The 27,529-nt window shown below is 39.1% G+C and overlaps 1 protein-coding gene across 1 annotated transcript in view; it reads right to left on the bottom strand.

Annotated features, from left to right (window-relative positions):
• IL13RA2 (interleukin 13 receptor subunit alpha 2) overlaps positions 1-27,163 on the bottom strand; it is an 899,966-nt gene extending 872,803 nt beyond the window's left edge. Inside the window, exon 1 of the mRNA XM_044057461.1 lies at positions 26,994-27,163. The gene's annotated coding sequence lies outside the window, so the exon portion shown is untranslated. The remainder of the gene's footprint in view (positions 1-26,993) is intronic.
• Between the last annotated feature and the right edge of the window lie 366 nt (positions 27,164-27,529).

Raw genomic sequence — 27,529 nt, 5'->3', positions numbered from 1 at the left:
GAAACTAAATAAGATTATATTGGAAAACTATGCAAGCTGGACACAAACAAAGCACAGGGAGGTACATGGAATACATAATGATCGGAAAAATAATGGAGGTATTTGGATAAATTATTGTCAGAAATTGAAAGGTTGGGACTTAAAACCATGCATATATTAAAAATAGATTGATAACCACCAGTAATTTAATGTACTATAATAATGTAATAGCCATAAATTTAAATTGTGCTGTGATGTAATTTATATAGATTCACAGACTCACAGGTAACTACTAGGCTAGATGCCCTTGCAGGCCATTTTAAGCCTAGCCAGTTTTTCTCTTTGTGCTTGAAATAACCTATCCCATTTGGTTATAGACTGGCCTTACCCATCCCATGGTTGATAGTTTTATATTACCTCTAATAATTACAACTGGGATCATACCATAGATAATAAATTTTCTGTAGACTTAACTTCACCCTTTGATATGGTCAATCACAAAACACTGATCAATAAATCACCACAACTAGCTATTAATGTAATCTTGATACAACGGACAGCTGTGTGCATGTATGCATACAATTAGCATTTGTGAGATCCTTACAGCAGTTTTAAAAATAAGCAAATGCCGTTACAAATAAAATATGTAACTTCACTTTTTTGCCTAAATAAAAGCTTATTCTTGTAGCATTTTAGTTGCTTATCCTGTTTCGCATAACATTTAGGTGTTTCAGATACAGAATAGCTGTTTTATGCAACTATTACATAAAATATAGGAAATTATTTTGTCTAAATCTCAGGACATTTGCCATTTTTACAATTTTTTTTGCAGGACACAACTGCCCAAAGAGGGACTGTCCCTCACAAAGTGGGACAGATGGTAACCCCCAAGTATGTCATGCTGCTTAACACGGAGAGGGAGTTTGTTCCAGAGGTGGGGTAGGAAATGTTACAAATCTAGCCTTCGTCCTACTCTTACTTGTTGGGAGTACATTTAGATGTCTGAACCTGGTGTTATCTGATCAGGTTGATTTACTGAGGTACAAGAATTATTGGATTATTGAACCCCCTTATAGCCTTACAAGCAAAACACAGGTCACCCCAAAGGAGTCCATATGAAACGGAGTATAGGAATAAAGCCTTTAGTGTTTCTTTGTAATTCAGATCTTTTAGTCCCATGATCTTTTTTCAGTTACAAACCTCTAGGGGTCTTCCCAATTGCTTGCTAAGCTTAGTAAAGTACATACCAAGGGGGACATTGTACTCAATGATAGGTCTAATCAAAGTGGAGTTCATAAAAGTGAGGACATCCTTTGATCTGGATGACATACCTTTTGGTACGAGCTGTGTAAGGTAAGTGAATTTTATAACCACTGTTTCAATGTGATGGTCAAAAGTAAAGCAGTCCAACTATGTACCCAGGTCTCGCACCACCCTTTTATTTTGAAGCGTGGCTTATCAGTGCTATAAATTAGAACTAAAGGGATAATTAGCAAATACTAGAATGTTGCACTCTTTTGCATTGAGCTGCAGTCCATTTTAGCACAATAGCTACTGACAAGTGTAAGCTCATGCTGGAGTGCCTGTATGTCAGATGAGGACTTAACAGCAACTCCCAGCTTACAATCAACTGCTAACGTTGTTAATCAAAGACCCTCATTTCATAAGTGTAGATCCAAGAAGTAGATGCTGAACAGCAGAGGTCTCAACACAGACCCCTGCTGAGCACAATTGGCCACCCTCATTCTCTCAAACGATGCACCCCTACTCTTATTTTTAAAGTCCTGTCTCTAAGCTAGTTGGCTATCTACCTAACCACAAATGTGTCAGTCTGCAGCTCCTTCAAATTGCTTATTGGGTACATATGGTCTAGTATTGAATGCCTTGGCTAGGTCAAGGTATGCCATGAGGACAACTTGCCCAGTCTACAGCCTGGGTAACCTTCTCAAAGAAGTTATAAGATTCATTAGATAGGATCAACGCTTGACAAAGCCAAACTGCTGAGGGTCAAGTCTGTTAAGATTTTTACACTCAAACTTTATATAACCAATCAGTTAAAATTAACCAATTGGTAAAAATATACACAATCTGAGTAAATATACTTGTAAAAAACAAAAAAAATCATATTAACTAATATAAGCAGCCCTATGTTTAAGTAAACTTCTAATATTAATAGATTTGTTTTGTTTAAATATGGATATTCATTAGCATGCAGTCTAATTTGCCACAACTCCCTTAGTTCCAAATAACCCTCTGTATTACCCATAAAGGAACCAGATGATATTTTTCCCAACTGAACAATTTAAAGCACACTTAACTAAAGCATTAGCAGTGTTCAAAGTTTTTAAGAGCATAAATATGCTCATAAAATTTACTTCCTCAGTGATTGTTTGGTTTTGCCAATATAGAATGCATAAAACACATCCCAAGAGGAGCAAATAGCAATGTAAAACCCCTCTTTAGTCCCACAGGTGGCTTTAGGGAGTTTGAAAATGATATGACAATCCTCAAAAACATAATTTTTGGCTGCCACATTAATGATCAAACCACACTGACTGCAACTATTACCCGTAGTTGTACATATAAAGCTGTCATTAACACCCATACAAACTTCCAACTTACTTGTAATGTTACACCCCCCTTTAAAAAGGGATCCAAGCAAATTTATGAGCAATAAATATGAGCCAATAATGTCTACCCCCTCAGAAACAGCAGCAAATTATTCCCTGCCACCGAATAACTACTACTGCTCTAAAAACCAACTACAACTGATTTAGCTGTAAAAATTGGAAGAAAAAAAAAAAAAAAGAGTGAAACATCACAGGAAGAGTGGGAAGTCACAGGGGAAAGCAGGACATTTCTTCAGGTATACAGTAAGTGCTGGAAGACCAGTGGAAAAAGTGAGGTAACTGGGAACATGTTGCTTGGGAGAGTAACTAGCTGGCAGAGTTTACAAATTCCCTACAAAGTACTTTATCAAAGTGTTAGGAGAGCAAATAGTTATAAGGAAATTATTTTTTGCACTGACACATGATCTGAATTGGCTAGACATAGTAAGGCCTTACTAAGTCTAAAGCTATTGGCTGCCAAAAATCAATTAGAAAACCGAAACCTAAGCCAACTGTAAATGAAGTCAGGGAAGTTACAAAGGAGATAAAATAATTGGAGGTAGGATCCTTAGAAAAGGTAAAGAATAAATTACATAGAAATAAATGGAATTTGTGGGACTATAAATGCAGAATAATGTTCAGCAGGAGAAAGAGGAGGTAGTTTTAAGGGAAGGTAGGAAATGAGCAACAAGCATGGTGTTGGAATGAATAAGAATTGTTAAAAAGACTATATAAATATATACTGCGTGAAAAAAATGAAAATGTCACTATGGTGTCTTCTCTACAAATGTTATGTCCACCTTTGTTGTTGTGTAAATTGTGATATAATACAAGATGTTAAAGAAAAGATTTACAGGCATTTTAGACACATCAAGGGACTGGAGAGCAGTTGCAATGTTTGCAGGCATGTTATCTGTCCAAAATATTGTACAGCATACAGGCAAACCAGTAAGAGATACCTAGAGCAGGAGGCAGACAGAATGCAAACTAAAACAAAGCAAAAGCCAACGACCAAGAACTCCAATAGAAAACAGGCCTGTCTGAATCCTCATTACCTTCTGAAATTATACTAACTACAATGCTCTGTGTTTTCAGAAGTCCATGTAACCCATCCAGACAGACCGTAGGTAGTGGATGCAACGTCAAGCTGTATAAAGCTCAGTCAACCTTGTGTCCAAATTTGAACTAGCAAGGTATTACCAGCTGTACTTAAATTGCTGTCCTGTCCTCACCATTCATGTTCAGCTACACTGACATTCCATGTAGTCCTGTCATGTTCTAGCTGTTAGGATAAACACATCCAATGTATTATCCAGGTGCTGCTTTATGTTTTTTTTGACAGTTAAACTGTTTGCTGTTATTTCAAATATAATATGTCAAACATCTACTTGTATGAATATGATCTATGACAATGCTATGGTATGATACCCTTAACTTTAGTGTTTACTTTATGAAAAGCATATTTTTCTATTTTTGTTTTCAAATTTTGAAGGTTTTGTTCACTTTTCTGGTCGCTTTTAACATTTTTGAAACTCACACAAGGTGTTTCAACTTTCAGCTCCTCCCCGCCCTCCATTCAGCTATGATGAATGATGATTGGTGGAGATCCCCAGAATCCAGAAGCTTTCCTTTCATTACACCAATTGCAGAATCCTCTGCTTGGCTTTTGTTAATGATTCAATGAAGAAACATTCAAAGTTGATCCTCTTCATTCTTTTTTCCATGGGATTGACAAATCATGTATAACTTTGAATGACCGAGTTCATTGCATTTGTTGTCCCACTTCTGATAGCTAGCATTTTTTATGTACAGCATTTTATATTACTGCAATGTGATTTTACTTTCCATGTTGTAAGAGAAAGGTTTTGACTAGAAAAGTAGTATTTTATTTATGCCACTGTAAATTTATGTTTAAGATGGTATAATAAAAGTAATATTGAACTATGTCCTGCTTGCCTCTGCATCTCTGGCTGTGTTGTCCACGAATACAAATAGTTTATGCTAGATCCCTTGACTCTAGTTAGAGGTCTCTGATTTTCAGGGTCTTTGTCCCCAAATTTCTCCTCAAGAAGTTGAGCAGTATCACTTATTTCTTTTCAGATTTCTAACAATATCACATGATTATTCTTACTACAGAATGGATTTGGGCTGGGATTCATGAAAATCTGAAACATCACATGTTGCATCATGAACAACACAGTTTAGCTCTGCAGAGGATCTCATCACATAAGGCTTGATGATAATAACATATGACACAGGGGAGTATCAGCTTTGAGGTCAAAGCATCATATTGCTACATGAGCTGCTCTGTGAAGTGTCATGTTACATAAGCATTATAAGACCAGAGACCAAAATACAGCACAAAGAATACAGTGAAATACTTCTGCACAGTGTAAAGCAGACATCTCCTCCCACAAAGTGCAGGTAGTAGTATGCTTATTTTCCCAAGGTATTCCCATCCTACTCCAGCCTTTACAATAATATAGTACTTGTTGTCTAGGGGGGTCTCCTCCCACCACTCATTCAGTGAAATACAGTGCTTGCTATGTAGGGGTGTCTACTTCCTCCACTTACTCAATGGAGAGGCTTTCTTTCCCACTATTCATCCAGGAGATAAACACACACTCCTTGCCACCCTTATAAGATTATATTTCATGCTCATGTCTAAGGTCATGCCCTCATTTTCTGAATTCAAAAGTAGTTATTGTTCTGAGACACCCCTTACAATTCCCAAATTCAGACATGCTGCTGGTCGTCTTGGTCATCCCATTACTCAAGACTCATTCACACTGGTTGTTGCCCAGGGTTTCTAATTACCTCCTTAAATTCCTTAATAAAGCTCCACTGAATCATTCTAGTATGTTATGTTTTAATACAGAATACTCAAGAGATTCATGTCCAAGTTGCATATGAAGTTTTTTCTTATTTTACATGAATTTTATGGCTCAGTACAGTCCCAGTGCACTAAATAAAATACGTGTACTCATCCATGGACTCAGCTCAAGTAGGAGACAGTTATGCTTAACAAAATGGGGGGGGGGGGGTAACAGAAGCAGATGTAACTACATGCCCCTCCCTTGCTACAGGATATTGCAAGGAGGGCACTGTAGCCTTGTACCAAGAGAAGTAATGAAGTCCCTTATCCACATTGAAAGTATTATATAGAGAGTCACACATTTGTTTTTATTATTTTTTAATTAATTGCATGAAAACTAAAGTATGTTCATTACTATCACATTATGACATCATACTTGTATGGAGCATCGATGAATTTACTCTTTATACCTTGCTGCAGCCTGCAGGATAGGTGTTTATGAATTACACATTCACACCCTGCTGACCCTGGCATTGTATAATCGGGTATCAGGGGCTTTGTTGTACTGCTCTTTAAACTATTAAGACTGAATCTCAACCCTGAAGCAAGAGGTTTCCTCATTGGTTGGGTGATTAATTTCCTTACAAGACTAAATGCTACAAAGCTGTACCTATTCAGTTAGACAGAGATTTATAGTTCTGTATTAGTGACAAAATACATAAACTGCTTAACCAAGCAGAGTTTAGTTAAGCTAGGGTTAACCACCCACAGCACTCTACGCAGCAAAATTTGTACTGGATTATACTTATTTCCAGATCTTCATAAAAAAACTCAGCTTGTCCTGCCTGTTGGCCTTACCCACAAAAATCAGAGAAATATTCACAGGTCTATCCTGTAACCACTAAACCACTGAGCCACAAAATCATGTGTTATTCTAACCCAGACAAAACCAGCAGCCTTACAGTAAATGTTGGAGGATATGATCCACCCCACTACACCTGGCAAGGCACTCACCCCAAGTTCAAAGTCAGCTCTCTTCATCTGCTTTACCTAGCAACATATTAAAATGTGCAGATTTTTGGATATAAATGCTATAAAATAACAAGCTCTTCTACAAAGAATATACTTTCCAACAGTTGAATACCTTCAATACACCCAAGTAGCTAATGCACAGCAAACACAGTAAGAATACTGCACAATAACACTGGTGCATTCAGAAGACCCATAGGAAGAAAAAGAATATGATATGATAATCTATGGACTCAGATGATTATCACTAAGCAGTACAATCAGGTGTCACGTCAGTCGCTCTGCTAGACGGGGGTCCAGGGAAGTAAATATTGTGGTAAGAAATAGCCAGGGAATTGTTATGGCTAGGCTTGCACAGGCCCTAGGGCCGATAGCCTAGTACCAACCTATGAACATATACTACTGATTGCATCATAGCTATAACTATAATTCACTGGAAAAATACCTAGGATGATGTCATCACTTTAGAACACTGAGATACAAATGGCAACAAGTTATGTTGCAAGTCTTGTCTAATACATTAAAACAAAAGTATCTACTCTAAACTGGAAAAAAGTCAAGTGTATGGATTTCTTGTTATCCTCACCTCGCCATTCCAACATCAGCATTATACATGTACATTCTGATAGTGGTTGTCAGGGGGCAATGAATTCTATTACAGTGCATAATCCTTGTGAGAAAAAAAGCAGTACAAAATGTTGTGGAATGAAAACCCTGGCTCTGCCACACACAGGGTGAGAGCTGCAACTTCATCCCAGATGGATAGTGTTTAACTGGTGGCTTGGACATTGAAGTGCTTGGTTAGGGGGTGCACACATCCAGAGGGAAGGATTTTGTGGCTCCCATGCTGTTGGCTATGCTCTTCCAGGAGTAGGCAGAGGAGGGTGCCAACAGCTTTGATCATGGTTGTAGGACAGGCATGAGTATGGTTGAGTAGTTCTAACAGGGCATGTGTGAGAGAGTACTGATAGCTCCCATAGTGAGGACAGTGTCTTTGTCAACAAAGGGGCAGGGTTAGGGATTTACAACAAACAAAAGACCCTGCATGGCTGTCTTGACAGCTGTTCTATGAACTACACTTGCCCAACCAGGGAACAAATGGGCTTCTGTTATTCTGGCCCTGGACAGGAAAGAATATGCATCACAGCTTTCAGTCAAGGGCAGAATTAATGGGTGGCCATAACACTGGTTTAACAGTCTTCAGGTATGTGGGCAGAAAGAGCATATATAAAAAGGGGATCCCCTTTACATGACTGAGACGACTTTGCCAAAAACTTACTTTCATTGCTCTTCCCCACTGTAGTGCAATCTTGGAGTTGGCATATTTAGTTAGGGGGTGGGGGGGGGGTGAAGGCCCCCACTTGGGTGGGTTTGATTTATTTAGTTATTTATTTGCCAGGATAGTCCATTGGGCCATAAGGAGCCTGTTTCCAATGGAGTCCTGGGGAGAACAGCTCCAGAAAAATACAAACACATAGTACACATTGCACATATACATTACAGATTATCTCATAGAATACAAAGTAAATATGATAAGAAAAGGTTAACAATGATATAATACATCAGTATAGTTCATTAAACAGCAATAAAAAGCACTTTTTTTTTTTTTTACAAATGTAGCAGCATAGGGTAACTGTTAAGCAGTTAGTCAAATAGTTCAATAGAGCTGTGGAACTACAGGAGGCAATGATGGCGTATTTAGTAATAGGAGAGCAGGAAGTGGTATTAGAAGGATTAGGTAGGATGGGATCAGAAGCACTTCCATTGTTAAGTTGTGTGTGAGTGCAGCAAGGTTTTAAAAGAGCAGAGACTGCTTGTGATGGGGAGAGGAGATGGTAGAGAATTCCAGAGGCGTGCAAGAGAGAAGGACATTAGATGATTCCCAGCTGGATGTGTGGGTTTGTGCAATTTAGTTTTTGGGAATTAGATCTTAGAAGCAAGGGCACCCGCAGGCAGGTACAAGGGGGGTGCACTTGCACCCCCCCTGGAATTGCCTGGCCAGGAGATTAATTTACTTCTAGTTAAAAAAAAAAAAATTAAGGGTGTTCTTCAAGAACTCCCTTTGCGTCTGGTCATACAAATGGAAGTGCTTGCGACCTGTTTTCGTCTTTTCCATATGTGCGGATGGTTCACGTCTCTATCTTCCGCATTCGTGTGTAAAATTTGAATTCTAGATGGGCGCGCCAGCAGAGATGCCGTGTTGTGTCCAGGAAGAGGGTTGCCATTAAAATTGGAGCAAGCAAGCTGTTTCAGGAGCAGAGAGGGATTCCACAAAGGTAGGAGCTCATTTGGTCATTTGTAACATTTCACACAACTAAAACTTCAAAGCCTAGAACACTGGCTTAAATAATCAATGTTTTATTAAATGCAAATAAATCTAAGCCATTCACATTTCACTTAGGTGAAATCTCAATTAATTTACAAAATATCACACCAACTGAACAAGTTGCCCATGCCAAACTTAAAGGGATATTTATAAATCATAAATTATCCTTCAAGAACCATATTGGCTATGTAACCTGAAAATTCAAAACACTACCTAACAGAAACAATACTGCAAATATAGTCCAGACTCTGTTACTACCTACATTACTTTATGATTCTTCTATTGATTCATTTATTTAGTTACAATTTGAATCCATTGCTTTTTAATTTTTCCTGCAACAAACATGTGCTACCTACTAAGCTGTTCATACATTAGGGGTAGTTTTGTAATATGTGTCATAAGGTTTATGTTAATATTTGCTAGTTAGTTTAATCAAGTATGTATATTACTTTAATTCAGATAGCTTAGTTTTCTTTTTAAGTTCAGTTTGACATTGCTGCTAATTTCTGTTTAGTTGATTATAGTTTAGATCTCAGTTAGTCTCTTAGGTAATGACTTGCATGGGTTTAAATGTTCTGGTGAGGTTGCTTAGTATTTATTTTACTGTATGTATCTAGTATTATTTTTTGCAGTTTGCTTAAGTGAGGCTTAGGTACCATGTTAAACACTCTTGGAGTAGCGATGAATACTTTGATAATATGCATAGAATAAGAATAAAATATTTACACTCTGTACCATATACTTGTCCATCACTACCACTTCTCAGGTATATATATATAATATATATATATATATATATATATATATATATATATATATATATATATATATATATATATATATATATATATATATATATATATAATTACACATACATACCCAGTTGGAGTTCCATAACATATGTAATACTTATTACTCATCTTTTATAAATGGAGAAGAAATGGGATAGATAGGAAAGTAATAAAAGGGAGAACAGAAAGCAGGGACAGACACAAGGATTACTATAAGGCATGAAAGGGGATTGGGGAAAGAAGGATGATTCATTAATTATGTATGTATACATGTATTCATGCATTCATTCTTGGAAAGAGCCCTTTTTCATATATAGGAAATAAGTGTATCAGATGAAACAGAGAAAGAAGAGCAGACAGCAGGGTCAGGTAGACCAATGTAAACAGATCTAGACAAATACAGACACTTGCAGTGGAAAAAACAAAAGGTAGGGAGGACAGCAGATAAGTACAAACATATAGGGGATGTACAGGGGATGGACAAGTGATAGTGGTCAAGGTTGGAAAATTTAAAAGGAATGTAGAAAGACACATAAGGGATGGAAAACACCAAGATGGGGATAGGGTAGCGTCCTTGCACAGTTGAATGCCAGGCATCACTCACTTGGGTGGATAATTTAGGATCATAGGAAGTTACTAGGCTATTGGCCCTGAGGCTCTTATAAGCCCAGGCAAGAGTTTAGCCCATGTTTAGACAAGTCAGCACCCAAAGCCCCTATCCAGCAGAGACACAGGTAAAATCCCAGGGATGCATTTTCTGTTTCCCATCTAGTTATCCAGGTTGCACTTATAAAGGGATAATGAGGTACTCTGCTTGACATGGAGAGGATGTCTATTCCACAGATGGGGGAGTCTATGGGATACAAAGCTGTCCCACCAACAAGTCCTATTGATGTCACAGACCAGGTTGAGGTCACGCATGCGTGTTACTCGGGTGGACTTCGACTTGCGGATATGCAGCAGTCCCATCAAGGCAGGGTCTGAGATTGCTTTGTATGCCAGACAGGGGTCACATCTGAGGAGTCTGTATGAAACTGAGTAGAGGGACAGGGCTTTTAGCCTATCTGTGCTGAGGCCCTGGATTCTCCTGTTGAGGAACCTCTGTGTGGTCACTCCAGCTGCTGCATGTGCTTTGTAAAGTACATTGTACTCAGTAATTGGCCTTATAAGAAAAGAAGGCAGGGATGTTATGACCTCCTTGTCCCTGGATGAGATTTACTCATGAGGTGGGCCATGTAGAAAGCTTTCCGTACAATGGAAGCAACATGGTGGGCAAAAGTCGGGTTGCTATCCACCTGGGTGCCCAAATCCCTCACGACTGATTGCATGCTTAGGACGTTGTTATTAATGTGATATGTGGTGATGTCACTTTCCCCAAAGGGGATGATGGTGCATTTTTGGCATTCAGCCTGAGGCCATGTTTCTGGCACCAGTCATTTGTTTGGGTGAGACCCTCTTGGAGGACATCCACATCACTTGGGGAATTGATAACCGCTCCCAGCTTGCAGTCATCAGCAAACTTGGTCAGTCACAGCCCACTGGTTTTGGCCTGCATCTCAGAGAAGTATATCCCAAATAACAGAGGCCCCAAGACCAATCCCCTGGGGTATGCTGCTCATTTCGGGTCTACTGCTTGAGGTGGCTTCCCCTATGCTCGAGTGGGATAGTGTCAAAGGCTTTGGCCAGGTCAAGGTAGGTGGTGTGCACCATCTTCCTCTTGTCCAATGCTTTGGTGACCGTCTCAAAGTCAACCAGATTTAACAGACATGACCTCCCCTTGACAATGCCAAACTGTGTGGGGTCGAGTGTTTGGAGTTTGGCAATGTCCCTGTTAATGAGGCCCATGATAATCCAATTCCATGGTCTTGCAGCTCAGGCTAGTTAGGGCTATAATTTCGGATCGGTGGACACTCCACCTTTGTGTAAAGGAATGACAGTGGCAGCCCTCCACTCGGCTGTGACAAAGCCAGTACTCAAGCTTTGGTTGAATAGGGGGCCTAATGGTGCTACAAGTTCATGCCTGAGTTCATGTAGGATGCAGCCGGGGATGTTTTCAGGTCCCATGGAGGCTGTATTTTTTGCCTTTGAGAGGGCAGTGAGGATCTGTTCCTCTAGAGAAAAGGGGAGGGGGCAGGTATTTTTTGCCTTTGAGAGGGCAGTGAGGATCTGTTCCCCTAGAGAAAAGGAGAGGGGGCAGGTACTGAGGACGTCCTGATTTACTGATGGGGGGGACAGAGGGGTGAAGTTTTTGCTGAATCTGTCAGCCAGTAGGTTGGCTATATCTACAGCATTTGTGTATGTGGTGTCCTTGACCACCAGTTATGAACAGATCTGGGTGCTTCCTTTGAGATTGCGGACATATGTGAAGGCCTTATGATTGTCTCTAGTAGATGTGGTCAATTTGGAGTCTAAGTTGGCTTTACAGGATTTCACTAGTGCTCTTATTTGCTCGTTCAGGCTAAGGAGAGCTTGCTTCCAATTGGGCACCTGCTCCTTCTTGGTCCTAGACTGCAATTTTTTCCTTTTGTTATATACTTTATTGCAGATGTCCACCAGACAGGTTTACTCTTCCTTGCGGAGGATTATTTTGTCCTGTTGGGTATTTCTGATTCCATGCATCTATATAAATGCTCATATAATACTTTGGTATAGATTTGGATATTGGTGCCAGTTCCTACAGAGGGGAAGGAGGCTGTGAAACTGTCTATACCATTCCTCAGGAGACTAATCAGCTTTGGAGAAGTTTTTTTGTTTGACCCTAGCTAGAGGGGGTCAGGGGAGATGGTGACTTAGAAAGTGACTGCTTTATGGTTTCATCTTGCCAGGGAGGATAATACTGTAGGGGGTGCTGCAGTGGTTACTCATGGTGGTTAATACCAAGTCCAAGATATTATCACCTCTTGTTGGGGGTATTGACTAGCTGTTCCAAAGCATTTGCATTGATAAAAGCGAGGAATCTCTGGGCATTTGTGTTCTGGCATGAGTAATTTTTCCAATCTATGGTTGGGTAGTTAAAGTCACCCAAAATCAGGGTAAAAGGTTGAATCATGATAGATTTGAAGAGGTGTAGATAGGTGGAGTGGGCATCTTGAGTCAAATTTGGGGACTTGTAGCTAGCTATGATTTGAATAGTGGTCTTATCAATGGTTAACTGCACCTGGAGTGTCTGCTGTGTGTCATACATATATATATATATATATATATATATATATATATATATATATAGATATAGATATATATAGATATAGATATATATAGATATAGATATAGAGAGAGAGAGAGAGAGAGAAACTCCACTTCCTTTGGCTTTGCTGCCCACAGTTTGGGGTCTGAATGTACGATAGGTTGAGAAACCAGGTAAGGCTGGATTGCTCTTCGCAGCTTTGAATCAGGGTTAAGAATGCTTGCAATAAGTGCAGTTTCATGTTTAGACTCCTAGCATTTAGCAGCATGACCTTTAATTTGCATTTTGTTGAAATGTTTTATGTTGGTAGCATCAACCTCATGACTTTTCCTAAAAAAAGCACTATAGGGGAGACAAGGGCCTTTGCCAGAAGCCTGAAGCCCAAGTGGGACAGATGCAGGCCATCTCTAGCAAAGCATTGTGGTCTGTCGATCATATATTCCCAGGCTGACAGGTACTGGATCCCCCTGGAATGACACCAGAAACTAAGCCAATTGTTAAAAATCGATCATTTTCTGTTTGTATCGAGGCATCATTCTGGGTGATGGTAGAATGCTGGTTAAGGCTAGGGTCATACTTGCCTGGGACACATTCAGCGAGCTCAGTCATGTCTCTCTCTTTAAATAGTCTAGGATGGTACATCTCAAGTCGTTCACACCAACATGGACTATGATAAGAGTCATAACAGTACTTGTTGTTGAGAGACATGAGTGCATGTGTGATATGGCAGATTCTGACACCTGACAAACTAACCGTGACTTTCTCCTTATCCAGCCTGGTGAGAGGCACATCTTTGTGTCTCACAATGGAGTCTCAAATGACTAATGTTGGGTTTATGGTTAGGCCTTAGTGGTTGCGAGACACAGGTGTGTGGAATATGCATGGTATTTGGTGTGGAGGGTTGTGGAGTTGGTGTTTTTGCCTCCGTCTCCTTTGTTTGGGTTTGTTTATGATGAGAACCTTGTCCTTTGCATATGTTGGTGTGTGTTATGTAGTTGTGGGTGGTGTTTGAGGTGTGCTGATTGTACTGACAACCTTCTCAGTGCCAGATATACTAGTATGTGAGGGAGAGAACATGCACTCTAGGTTCTTAATGGGTAGGCCTAAAGCCCAAGTGCTTAAACCAAAACTAAGAGGCTTAGAATAACACTTACAATTTCAACAGGCTATAAACACGCAGTAATAAATGCAACAGAAAAGATGTAATTGAACACTTTAGAGAACATGTAGCAGCAAGTAGCAGAAGAAAAAATATGAAGTAATAGAGTAGGAGGAAACAAATAGTGTATAAGCAGCTGAATAAAGTGTGTTTTTTTTTTTTTTGCATTATATTTTTGGTCTGTTCCTCATAACAATTCTGTTTTTAACAAATCACTGGGATGAGCAAAGGATTAAAGTTACTAAATAAATGACATGCATTTGAGTTTCAGATTTGATATCCATCAGAAAATATATTCTAACACAAATCCTGTTATTCTAGCAACTTTCTAAGTGTGTGTGTGTGTCGGCGAGAGAGAAATGCCCTAGTTAGACCTAGCAGGTGGAATTTATTGTCAAGTGTATTTTCAAGGAATTGTGAGCTTAAAGGGAAGCAAAGGTTACTGCTGCTCATGCTGAGTCTGCTTAAAATGTATAACTGTTTTGTTTAGCAAATGGTGTCATTATTGTGGTACAGAATTTGAAAGCAGTGTTAACACAGCAGGTAGCATACTTGCATCTTGATGCAAAGGGCTGTAAATTCCAGTCCTACAGCATGTACATTTGTATTTTAAGGGGGTATAGTACTGCAGCGTCCTTAGTATGTCCTCCTTTGGATGAGACACCTAATACCTATGAACCTGTGTTTCAGCTTGCCACTCAATCCCTATTGCAAAATACCAGCTTACCATTTATTTTAATGTAACATAGGCAATTTATTCTTCAAGGGCAACAGGCACGGAATTTGTAAATGAAAGACTGAAATATAAAGTTTTTTCTAGCAACAACCTCTTCATTGGTTTCAGATCTCTTTAATGTGGAATTATTCAGATGACTTTTACTTCTGCAGAGATTCTGAATATTGATTGATATTGGTGGATTGTATGACAGAAGTTTGAGTGGCCCTTTATGGTTGAAATGTTCTGAATTTGTGAGGTTGTCATTATTGGTTCATATGATTTGTTTCATTGCTTAAAGGAAAAATGTTCAGAATTATAAATTTAAAACACACTCTAACAAGTGGTGCTGTATTATACAAGGGATATAATTCAATTATTATGTAGTATAATTAATAGTCAGGAAGGTGAATCAAAGAAATTTTGCATGGTTCTAAAAATGTGTGCAAGGAGCCTATGATTTGGAAACAGGCCAAAGGTAAACTTATCCTGCCACTGGCCAGATGCATGTTCGTTGAATGTGGGTTTCGATGCTGTTTCAGTGAATGTGGGTTTCAAAGGTAGGGAAGTTTTAATGCCAAGTCTGTTTTCATTGTAAGACTATTGCTTTGTTTAGGTTTAGTAAATGTCTATCAGTGTTTGTGCTATAAAATCTGAAATAAAAGTTGTAAATGAAATCCAGATATCTGTAATCATTGTAGAAGTAAAGCATAAAACAGTATGCATACTGAGAGATTTGAACAGTGTCTATGACAAATGGGGAGAAATAGCCAAGTAATGGGACACTGGAATGGCTGCATGGGCGGGGGGGGGGGGGCTGCATGGGCGGGGCTTGGGTTTGCACACCTCCCTGCAAAAAATCTTGCGGGCTCCGTTGCTTAGACGTCATTCTGGTTCATGCATTTCAAAGGTAGTGGCTAGTGAGGGACAAAGAGGGGTTGTAAATGAGTTTGTATGCTTGGATGAGTTGTGTATAAGTGAGGAGGTTAGGTAGCTCAAGCCAGTTTAGTTGAAGAGAATTACAATGGTGAGAAATTACTCTGACCTATTGCAAATTTTGATATCTTGTTATAGCAAAAGGAGTTTTGTTTTGAGGGAGGTCTGCAGGTTGGTGAGGATAGATGCACCATATAGGAGGGATGGGATGAAATAAGTATTGGCTAGCCTGGTGGAAGGAGAGATAATGATTATGGCGGTATAGCATACCAAGTTTTTTGTGGGTTTTTTTGATATTTACTTGTAAAAGGTTTGTCGAATTTTAGTTGATCTAGGAGTACTCCTAGTAGTTTAGTGTCAGAGACTATTTCTAGGGGAGTATTGTTTTTGCTTGTGATTACGAATGAGTGTTTATCTAGGGAAGAGATTTGGAGCTGGAGTTTGGAATGGCTTGGTAGAAGTCATTAATGAATATATTGAATAGTAGGGGGCCTAAAATGGAATCTAGGGGGACACCTGTGGGAGTATTAAGGAAGGGTGAAGTGGCTTTATTCGATTTGACTGCTTGTTGTCTGGTTGTGAGGTAGCTGGAGAACCACTTGGTACAGGAAGGGGATAGGTTTAGTTTGGAGAGTTTATTAAGAAGTAGGTTGTAGGAAATAGTGTCAAATGCCTTGGAGAGGTTGAGAAGGGTGGACATGGAATGGCTGGAATCGCAGGCTTTGTTAATGGTTTCAAGGAAGGAGAGGAGGGCAGTGGAGGGTGCAATCACTGGGTCAAAATCCATGCTGTGTGGCAGTAAGAAGATGGTTATTGATGAGATAGAGTAAGAGTTGTTGGATACATGTTTCAAGAAGCTTACAAACAGGGGATAAGATAGCAATAAGGCGAAAGTTTGGAATGTCATTATTATTGTCTCCTTTATGTAGTGGAATAATAAAGGCTTTCTTTCAGAGCCGGGGGACCTGGCTTTCTGAGATGATTAATTAGTAGACTGATTAATTAGTAGACTGATAGGGAGAGCAATGGCTTCTGCTGCTACTTTTAGGAAGTAGGAGGGAATTTCATCAGGGGCATTGGAACCAGGTTTTAATTTTAGGAGAAGTTTTTTTATGGTGGATAAAGAGATGGATTGATAGAGAAGGGTGGAGGTTGGGGACAAGAGATGCTAGAGGAGGAAGGGATGAGTGCACACTGAGGAGGGGTCACAGAGGTGTTGGTGAAGGACGATGTTAGCTTGCTTATGGACTCTATGAAGAAAGTTAAATTGGGTGGCTAAGTCCATGTCAGAGGCATCTGGGTTGGGGCAAGGGATTTTTTTTCCCCCAGGTTGAGGAGAGATGAGGTTCCTTTCCAAAATAGTTTGGGATTGATGTTGTGGTTGGTTTGGAGAGTGGAGAAATAGGCTTTGCGATCTGAGGTAATACTTTTTTTACTTTATTTCATAGTGTTTTATATTTGTTAAGGGTGACAGTGGTTTTATTTTTATGGTAACATGTCTAGGCTTTGTCATGGAATCACACAGTAGCTAAGGTTTTTTGGTTAACCAGGGTACAGGGTTACTTTTTGTACATTTTGTTTTTAGAGGGGCAAAGGAGTTGAGCAGGTTTGTGAAAGTAGAGTTAAAGTAGGAGAGAGCATTTTCTAGTGGAAGAGTCTTTAATGGGTTCCAGTTTGTACTTTTTAGTGCATTTGAGAAGGTTTCAGAATTGAAGTTTTTCAGGCAGCGAGGGGAAATATAGGTGCAAGTTTGTTGTATGGAAGAGGGGAGATGGCAGGCAAAAGTGGGGAAGTGGTCAGCTAGTGGGTCTGGGAGAATACCACCAGAGATATAGTGAGGATGGAATACTAGAACCCAGTCTACTGTACTTCCAGTAATGAAGTTCTTGGAAGGCCTGGTAGTGGAATTGATTAATTGTGTAAAGTTACAGAAGTTAATATTGAGTGAGTTAGTGGGAGATTGGATTGTGGCCCAGTTTATGTTCACGTCCCCCAGGATTATGGTTTCGTGAGTAATGTTGGTAGAGACCCAGGAGAGAATATCTTCAAGGGATGAGATATGGTCTCCAGGGGGAATATAGAGGGAGAGAACAATATGAGTTTATGCTGGAGTAGGGCTGGTATCATTTCTGCCTTGACAAATTTGGGAAAGGGTTTGGTATAGGGGTGACTAAGAGAGATGCCGAGTAAAAGAGTGTTACACCTCCCTTTTTTGTGTTCTGTCATTCCTTAACATGCAGTAGTTGGGAGGAGTTCATTCAGAATCTTTTATGTAGGGCTTTAGCCAGGTTTCTGAAATGGAGAGAATATCGGGCTGGTTATGTAGAAGCCAGGCATGAAGGTTTGGAATTTTGTTACATAGGCTCTGAGTATTTAGAGCTGAGAAGTGGGGGGGTTGCCTGTTGCTTCGGGGGCTGGATGCAGTGTGGTAGAGGGGCCTGGGTTTGGGTGGATGTCCCCGGAGAGAAGGATAGAGATAAGATGATGGCTGAGGCATTTGGTTTGTTTGGATTGTAGTATACAGGTAGACAGTTCTGTGAACATTAGATTAGTATAGTTGGGAGAAGTGTTTTTAGAGTTAGGTAGGAGTCTATAGGGGAAGAGCATGCTAGAGTTGAGGGGATAGAGACTGAGATACAAGGGTAACAGTAAATGTGTACTTTGTAGAGAATGGGGTAGTGGTGTGAAATAGGGGGTGGTTTGCATTAGTAGGTTGGGTGATGGTTTAGGTAAGTTAAGGTAATTAGAAGTATTATTTGAGTAAGTAGGGATAGAGGCTTGAGGGTCATGATGTTGGTTTTAGGATGGTAGTAAGGGGTGAGTTAAGTTGGGAAGTTAGTTTATTTTATTAAGAGATTATAGTTTAGGTTAATTGTTTGGTAGTTTATCAGGATAAGTAGTGTTTGGCAGTAAATTCTGAAGGGTAGGCACACTTTAATGGGCGAGCTGTGGGAGGGGATTTTGGGGGTTTGATGGGTACTTTGGATTGGATAGTGGAAGTGGTGGGAGTGGCTAGCTAAGTAGAAGTGTAGAGGTACTGGGGTGGGTGGGAAGCGGACTGAGCCCGCAGGGCAAACAGAGCAGGTAGAGCCAAGGGAAGGAAGAATCAACGTCAATGAACAAAAAAATAAATAAATAAATAACACGCACAATCAGTGGAGTGGAAGGTAAGTTCAGAGGAAAGCATGCAAGGGGGGTAATGGTCGTTCTAGCAGTGGTACAGGGAAAGGATTAGAGTGGTTCAGAGAGGTAAAGATGGCACCACAGGAAGGAAGGGAATGTTAAAGAGCATGGGCGAGGGGTTGGAAAGAAAAGTGAAAGAAACTGGGGAGGGGTGGAGAGAGAGTGGAGATGGATGTCACAGTGGCCTGGCTGGTTGGACCCAGTACTAACAAGGCCAGGTCAGCAGTGTGAAACAGCACTGAAAATAACAATCGGAAAGGAACTGTGAAAATCAGAGCTGAAGAGGTAAGAAGAGAGCAAGCCAGAGATGAAAATGTTGCAGATATAAATATAAAAACAGGAGACAAAGGATACAGAAGGCATACTAGGGGTTCAACACTCTAGAATGTGGCTGGCTACATTAAACCTACATATACTGGAACTATTGAGTTAAAATAACATTAAACTAAAAGCTATTAGTACTATTGCTAGTTAAAACAGCAAGGAATATGGTTGACTGCTGGCGTTGTGATGCTTTCTGGGGGCCAAAGTAAGTTACTACAGCCAGAAAAACTAACCTGCATGTATGCTCACCTGCCCTGTAGTAATACTTTAAATAAGGAGCAGTTCACTTTTTAAAAATCAGGTGGTCTTAAAACACATTCAAAATGTGGATCCATTACAGTAGAAGGAACACCTACAGTTGAGCTAGAAAGCTGTGGTTTTTAGTTTGTTTTTGGAGCTGCTTCAGGCAGGTAACAAGCAGATGTATAACACTTTCACAAGGTATCTTGCTGGGCGAGTCTGTTGGGCAGGGGATGACCACAGAGTGTTTAACCATCATCGGGACAAGCTGCAAAAGATAAAGGGAACACATACAAAAGGTTATACTAAGAAAGTAAGAAAAGACATACGAGAGACCAGACCTAGAAAAACCCTAGAGAAATCAGAAGGATAAGTGAGTTATAATACAGACAAGAAATAACCAGTATAGCAATAACAGTATTCCCAGTTGACTAAGCCCTGAAAGCAGAGCAGATACTACTTTTAAACAACTAATGTAGCACTAAAAGTAAATGCAATAGTTTGTACAGAAATAGCAAATATTAGCAAACACAGTTAGCCAAGCCCTGTAAGCAGAGCAGAAAACATTCTTTGCTTCAGTTTGTTTATTTTGTCGTGGTGGCCAAGTGGCCCTGTAAGCAGAGCAGAAAACATTCTTTGCTTCAGTTTATTTTGTCGTGGTGGCCAAGTGGTTCCTTTCTGTAAAACTGCAGTTATCCGAGTGTTCATGAAAGTAAGTTTTTGGAGAAGTCATCATGTCCTTTTAAGTTTCGGGTAAGTGAAAATTCAATTATGTGAAGTAGATCCATAAAAAGGACATTGTTGCTAAATAGCTATAGAAATTTGTAGGGTATTATTTCAATGTTTTTGGTAAAATGACCCATTGACGTTCAGTCTTCAGGACACTCTACACAGGGAATGTCTCAAGTAAGTGACAATCAGGGAAACAATAATCTATCATAAGTAAGCAGTTGCACAGCAGCGTCAAGGTAAGGTGGGGGGTATGGTGGGACTTGCACCCTCCTGCAAGAACAATTAGTCTCTTGGTTGAAATTGAGCCTCCACAGAAAATAGTAGGTTCACTTCCCATAACAGGTGCTTAGATTTATATTGTATTACTTACATTGGGGTGAAAATAATTTGCTGTGCCATTCTTCAGATTTCAGATGACATGTGAAACTGAGATCCCATATATCCAAGTTAGAGGTATCTCAGTTGGCTGTAAAAGATCCTACAATACTTATCCCTCATGTTCAGGCCAACTTTCTCCTAGCCAGTAGGAATACCACTTTGTAGTCCTTTTAAAACAAGGTATGTACAGTGGGACTATCTCGGTCAGTAAAAGTAAATAAATAAATTATTGCTTAATGAATTACTCATGGGAGGTCAAAGTACTTTCCACTTGTGCTTTAAGCCATACACGAATGTGTTTTTTATGTATACCATCTCTTACTGTATTGCTTTATCATACAAATGGATTTTACAGCATACCTTATCATTGTAATATATAAGAATCAGCTTATTCCAATGTTCATAGTAGGTAAAAAAAGTTTCTTCTGTTGCTATTTTCTTTACAACATCAATTTGATGGAAGAAAAACACCTGTAGAAGTGTCCCATTCTGTAGCGGTAATGATGAAAAGATAATTCATATGTGATGTCCACTGGTGGCTTAATTTTATAAAACAATGTCATTATCTTCCTTCGTAGAGCAGAGTCTGTGGTCTCTACATCTGACATCGATGTTGCAGGAGCTCTGCCACAAGGCCCTACACTTACAAGTTAACTGACAACTTTGTCATTGTCTCATGTAAGCATATTTAGCATGTAGACCCTTGCTGTGTATTACCTTTAATCAGTTAAATACATGCCTGCTCTGTGACAGAGTCTGTGTAATAGTCTGTGCACAATAAGGACCTCTTACTAAGTTGGTCACTGTCCCCTTTTGCTTGACCTGTACACTATACTACCTATGTCAGTTATTTTGTCTCCAGAAATGACAGCCAACCTGTTTTACTTGCTAATGTAGGATAGAGAAAAAGCATGGAAAGAATGACAAAAACATAAAATACTTCAGTATCTTTATAACAAAAACCAAATAAATAGGCAAAAACTATAATACAATAATGTTCATAATACTAAACACAACCCTAAAAAAAGTTTGGACATTCATTAAAGAAATCTTACATCCCAGCCAAAAATTCAGTATAAACCCCTCTCCCGATAACGCACCACTCGAAACTGAAATACAGCTAAACTCTTATTTTATAGACAGTATAGCATCTCTAACCAAGAATTCTTCAACATCTAATCCCAGCCCTGCTCAACAGCCACATCTCACCACATCTACTTTCTTGGTTTACTATGGTTTTATATATAGAGAAATGTATTCCGTGTGTAAAGAAATTAAAGGTAAGTTAGTCTAATACAAATGGGAATTGCAATATGAAGTGAGGGAAAAACAGGCTTAAGGTATATTTTAGAGAGAAAGTCAGGGGAAGAGAATTAGATAGCAGTAAGGAAGTACGTGTTGAAGAGAGAGTAAGGAGGTATAAGGAATGAAAAGGTACTTGTTCACATTTATCCTTGTTTTCAGCAAGAACAGAGCCAGATTTAAGCTAGAAGTCTTTCAGAGCAGTTCTGAAAGATGGGAGGGATATGATGGATATAGGTAAGGAGTTCCAGTCCTTAGCAACCTTGTACGAGTATAACAATGCCCAGCAGTTCTGCTAGGTTTGTAGACAAACAGGAGTTTCTGGTCACTGGATCACAATGACCAATTCGGAACATAGCTGTTTAGAATGTTTTTTAGTGATGGACAGTCAAATGGATGCTGGATAATTTTATAGGTGCTAACAAGTTGTGTATATGGTAGTTGACATGGTGGTTCTAAACAATTTAGGCTTTTCAGTGCTATACAGTGGTGGGTTTTGAAAGGGATGTGTGCTGCAAATTTAGCAACTCTGTTATTGCATTGTTTAAGTTTTAATTTTTGTGAAGCCTGGAGGTTAGTAAGGCTGGGAGTACGACAAAGAAGACTGGGGAAGAGATAAGTAGTGGTAAGTGTAGTCTTAGTTGTGTCGGTGAGGAAGTTTTTGGCTCTGTAAAGCATCCCTAGTTTGAGTTTTTCTTATGCAATTTTGTATATGCAGATCAAATGTAAGATTATCATCCACTATCACCCCTCACATGGGGGGCTTGCCTCCCTGCCTACAGCCCTTAGTTTAGGGTTTAGTCTTTTCTTTTTTTCAGTATTCAAAGTTTTCTAACTTCGACCATATGATGTCACCCATATGGTATTCGAAGTTAGAAAACTTTGTTCAATTAATATGGACCCATATATATATATATATATATATATATATATATATATATATATATATATATATATATATATATATATATATATACACACATACATATACATACAAACACACACACAAACACATACATACATACTGTACATATATATATATATATATATATATATATATATATATATATATATATATATATATATAACTTCACAGTTGCAATACAATGGGAAAAAGTGAAAAAAATTACTGAAAATGCACTAACTGCTCACACAATCCAAGCAACTGATAAGTCACAATGTAAAAAGCTCTCACAAAAAACATTTGAAGGAACATGCTGAAGAAAAGTGCACATATTGGTACAATGTATTTCTCTATCCTGACATAAGGCATGTTTTCATCACAGCACAAATCGTACCTTATCAAGTCTTAGTCCTTACTCATTTCATACTTACTAAATAAAAATTGTTTGAAATGAATTGCATTAGAAAAATAAAAGTAACTTTTTTTTTTTTTTTATATAAGTGGTTAAGTGGCATGTAGTCAAGGAGACCATTGTGGAGTCTAATCCAGTCTCTCACTTGCTCTAGAGCACTGTCTGATTAAGTGGGTTGCTGTGACTCACAGGAAGCAACTAGGGAATGGGGGAATCAAACCTTAGATTTCAGAAAGCAACTCATCAAGAGCCCACTGCCTGAGTCATATGTGTTAACTGCCAGGCTTGCTGTGGATGCAAACAAGACACAATATATTGACACAATTTCACAAAAGCAAATGAAAAGCATATCTCATAAAGTCATGTACACTCTACTACAACAAACATAAAAGAAAAAAAGACTGAGTATGTGTGTGTAAGAGAGACAGAGCACACAGGACAGAATAAAAAAAAATCAAAGCAGTTGCCACATCAGTTAAAGGCACTACATAAAGAAAAAAAACTTGATTTATTGCCAAGTATCAATATTGCTAAAACAGTTTAATAAAACTAAGGTTAATAGCAAATAGGTGTATGATAGAACCAGAAAGTAAGCAAAATGATAATGATTGCAACAGTAGTGTAAGAACTCAAAATGACACTCCTACAAACTATGGGAAACAAAATGTGTGAATGAATGCATTGGGAGATGTGGTTTAAACATGAACATGTTCCAGCCATCCTTAACATTTATGAGCTGGTGAATCACTACCTCAAAGACAGTTTGATTGCTTAATCATCATTTAGTCACTTGTTTTATGCAAACTATTGTGTCTTTAATGTTTAGTTTTATTACTATTAAGTTTAATGTACACAGCCTAGTTATCAGGCACATAAAAAAATGTGACCAGACATATTCGGTGTACTGAAATAAGCATTCTTCTTCTGTGTAACTCAAACATTATGGCTGACTGAATCCGAACATCTAAAACTACCTAAACTAATGACAACACACATTCAATAGAAGGTTATGAAAGACAGGACTACTCTAAAACAGTCCTTTATGGTTGGATATGCAATTGCTGAAAATGATGACTGTTTTTACACACACACACACACACACACACACACACACACACACACACACACACACACACACACACATATATATATATATATATATATATATATATATATATATATATATATATATATATATATATATATATATATATATATATATATATATAAGGGAAACACTTGGGAAGATATGAGCTTTTTTAAACAAAAGATGGCAACAATATGAGGTTTGAGTTCAGAATACAAATTTCACTGGCTTTAATTATGAATCATAGACCAAACTTAGGATATCTTCTGATTGTGTTTCAGATAATGTTCATAGGCATAGTCATTATGTTATAATTTATACGTTGTCAGCCTCACAACTTTGGTGGCAAATTTAGTTCCAATTCTGTTTCAGTGGTATTTACAACTTTAGAAGCATCAACTACCCATCAACTAAATTGTCCAACATAATAAACGAATACACCATCCACCTCCTGTTCGGCATATACTTCTCAGAGGTACAGGTAAGAGTAGGACGACTATGGCTGACCAAGTTCACAGACGACTGCAAACTAGGGGCTATAATTGACTCTCTAGCTGACACAGACATCCTCCAAAAGGGTCTCACTGAGACGGATACCTGGTGTCAAAATCATGGCCTCAAGCTAAATGCCAAGTGCATAGTCATTCCATTTGGAAAAAACAAAGTGCCCACAAACTACCACATAGGTGGTAGTCCCCTAAATACGGAAGATGTAATAATGGATCTGGGGACCCAAGTAGATTGTAATCACATATCCAAAGTGGTTAGAAAATCCTTCTATGTGGCCCACCTAATCACAAAAGGGTTTGCATCCAGATCAAACGAGGTCATTGTGCCCCTCTACTCATCAGACCCATCATAGAGTACAGCACCCTATTTGGAATGTACCTTACAAGACACCTACAACAGCTGGAAAGACCACAGAAGTACCTCACCAAGAGGATCACTGGCCTCAAACAGATGCCTTATGCAGCTCAACTGAAGAAACTCCAGCTGTACTCGGTTGCATACCACCTACTCAGAGGTGATCTCTGCCTGACATACAAGGTCATGTCCAACCCAGAACTGATGGACATGCTCCACCTAAAGAAAACCTTATTCCCTTGAGCCACACGTTCTAGGGATCTAAACCTCACAACAACAAATAGGACATGCTGGAGGACGTGCTGGAGGGATAAATTCCTGTCCCAGAGACTTCCCATGCTTGGGAACAAGATTCCAATCTACATTAGGCAGAGCTCCTCACTAACACTCTTCAAAAGAAACCTTGACGAGTGGATGGGAAACAGAAAGTTTACCCCGGGGATCACTTCAGTGGCTCTGCTGGACAGAGGCACAGAGAACTAATCTAAGGGGGTGGCAAAAGCCAACACATTCTGGCTAGGCTTATAAATGCAGATAGCCTAGTACCTACCTATGAACCTATGAACACACATTTTGCCTTAGCAAATGCCAAAATCATGAATGCTCATTCAGTTTTAAAGGCATGTCATCTGTGGTCTGCCATAATTTTACTGTAACTACATGCCAGTGGAATGCAGTCCTGAAACCAACATCTCTTCTTTCAAACTAGCACTTGTGGACTCAGACAAAAAAAAAAAAAAAAAAAAAAAAAACGACAAGGTAATCACAAAAGTAGATTATAAAGCTGCCTTAATGAAATTCTGCTAGAGTTTATTACAACAGACAATAAAAAAAGAAACTAAAAAGACTAAAATGGTTTATTATTCATTGTTTTTATAGCTACACCCTTTTCAAAGACCAAGGTCTGTTACAGACAAATAACTGCATGCCATAGCCAAAAAAGTAAAAAAAAAAAAACAATTATAGCATTTACTGCAATAGCATACAAGCACTAAAATGACCTACAAAATAGGTTACGGGAAAGCATGAATGAATAAATTAGGAGACGCGCTCAAAACGTGGAGATGTTTGGCACTGGTTGTACTGCAAGGACATAGCAGCACCATCCACTAGATGAAGCCAAACATCTTCAGTATGCTCCCCCATATCTTTCAGAAACATTAGGGGTCATTGAGCACTAATGCATACCTCTCAACCGCAGTTCGGCAGGGGGTATGGTGGGAGAGGAGGGCAAAGACGCAAAATGAAGGACAAACTTTTTCTAAGGTTAAGAAATTTGAAACGTAAATATCTGTCATTATCTAGTGATCCCATCATTCCATTCCTCAATGATTTGTCAAGTAAGCCACACGTTTTATGAAGAACAGACTAAAAATATGTGCCAAAAATCTGCGTAATTGGGGAAAGCTGGAAGAATGCCCGGAACATCTTCAACTGTCTTATGTCTGCTATACAAAACATGGTAAGGGATATGGATACTCTTATAGCCTTATTGGGTTTGTTAAAAGGGAAGCAGCTGAAAATGACACGTGCATTTGTGTATGCGGGGCAATAGTTGGACAGGTGTGCGCTTTTAAACAAAAGGCGAGTAGAAAGGTACAAAAACTATGACGTCTAACAAAAGAATGGCTGTCGTTCTGATAACCTTTGCTGATTTCGTGAACATTTTGTTGTTAGAAAATGTCTGTCGTTCCTATAACTTTAGCAAATCCCTTAGGGTCTACTTCTGTTTGACGTACAAGCAACTCTCACACCGACACACACACACTAAATAACTAAATAAATGCGCACCGGCACATAATAGCAAATAATAAAAAGAGTAGTCGCGCAGTTTAAATCTACATCAAATATACTCTCTTAGGTGCATTCCACTGTAGCACCTACTCTATTTCTTGAGAACCGTTTGCACAGTTGAACAACCCTGTAAATATCAAAACAAGCATACAAATGTTATGTTTGCTTACAGATCATGAGACTGCTCCTGCTAGCTTGCCTGCTATATCAACGGGTGTGTGCGCTCTTACCTTTAATCTCCCCTTGTATCCAACTGCAATAACATCCAATAAAAACTTAAGAAAGCTTACAGCTGTTGTTGCTGAACTCCTAATGAACACGCTGCCTATCCGTTTTCAGTCAGAGTCCTTATAAACATTCAGACGCGCACACCCAAATCTCTGCCCCTCCTTCGGGCCCCATTTTGGTTTACCCGTGTTTTTTTTTTTTTTCTTGCACTGACCCCTGGATTAATCGTTAACCTTAGTGGAATCGCATGCAAGTTGTTACTGCTACAATATTTCACTATTGAGAGTGGCTAGGCTTGTGCAGTGATTTTAACTGAGGCTGATATTTTATTCATTCATTCATGGAATACCCAGTTTATCCTTTCCAGTAATTTGCCCGGAAAAAAAAACAAAAATTTTATGAAGAACACACACCAAAATATGTCAAAAACCTGGACATTTCAGAGATAAGACGCCCATCGCTGGCGCTCGCTCACACACGCACACAAAGCCTCTAAGCGCAAGAAATCTGAACAACGCCGAAATTAATGGAGGGGTGG

This window comes from Protopterus annectens, chromosome 15.part0 (assembly GCF_019279795.1).
Source record: "Protopterus annectens isolate FY-2018-M chromosome 15.part0, PAN1.0, whole genome shotgun sequence".
Taxonomy (NCBI): Eukaryota; Metazoa; Chordata; order Ceratodontiformes; family Protopteridae; genus Protopterus; species Protopterus annectens.
Note: the sequence above shows the minus strand (reverse complement) of the source record. Positions and strands in the feature narration are given on the sequence as shown.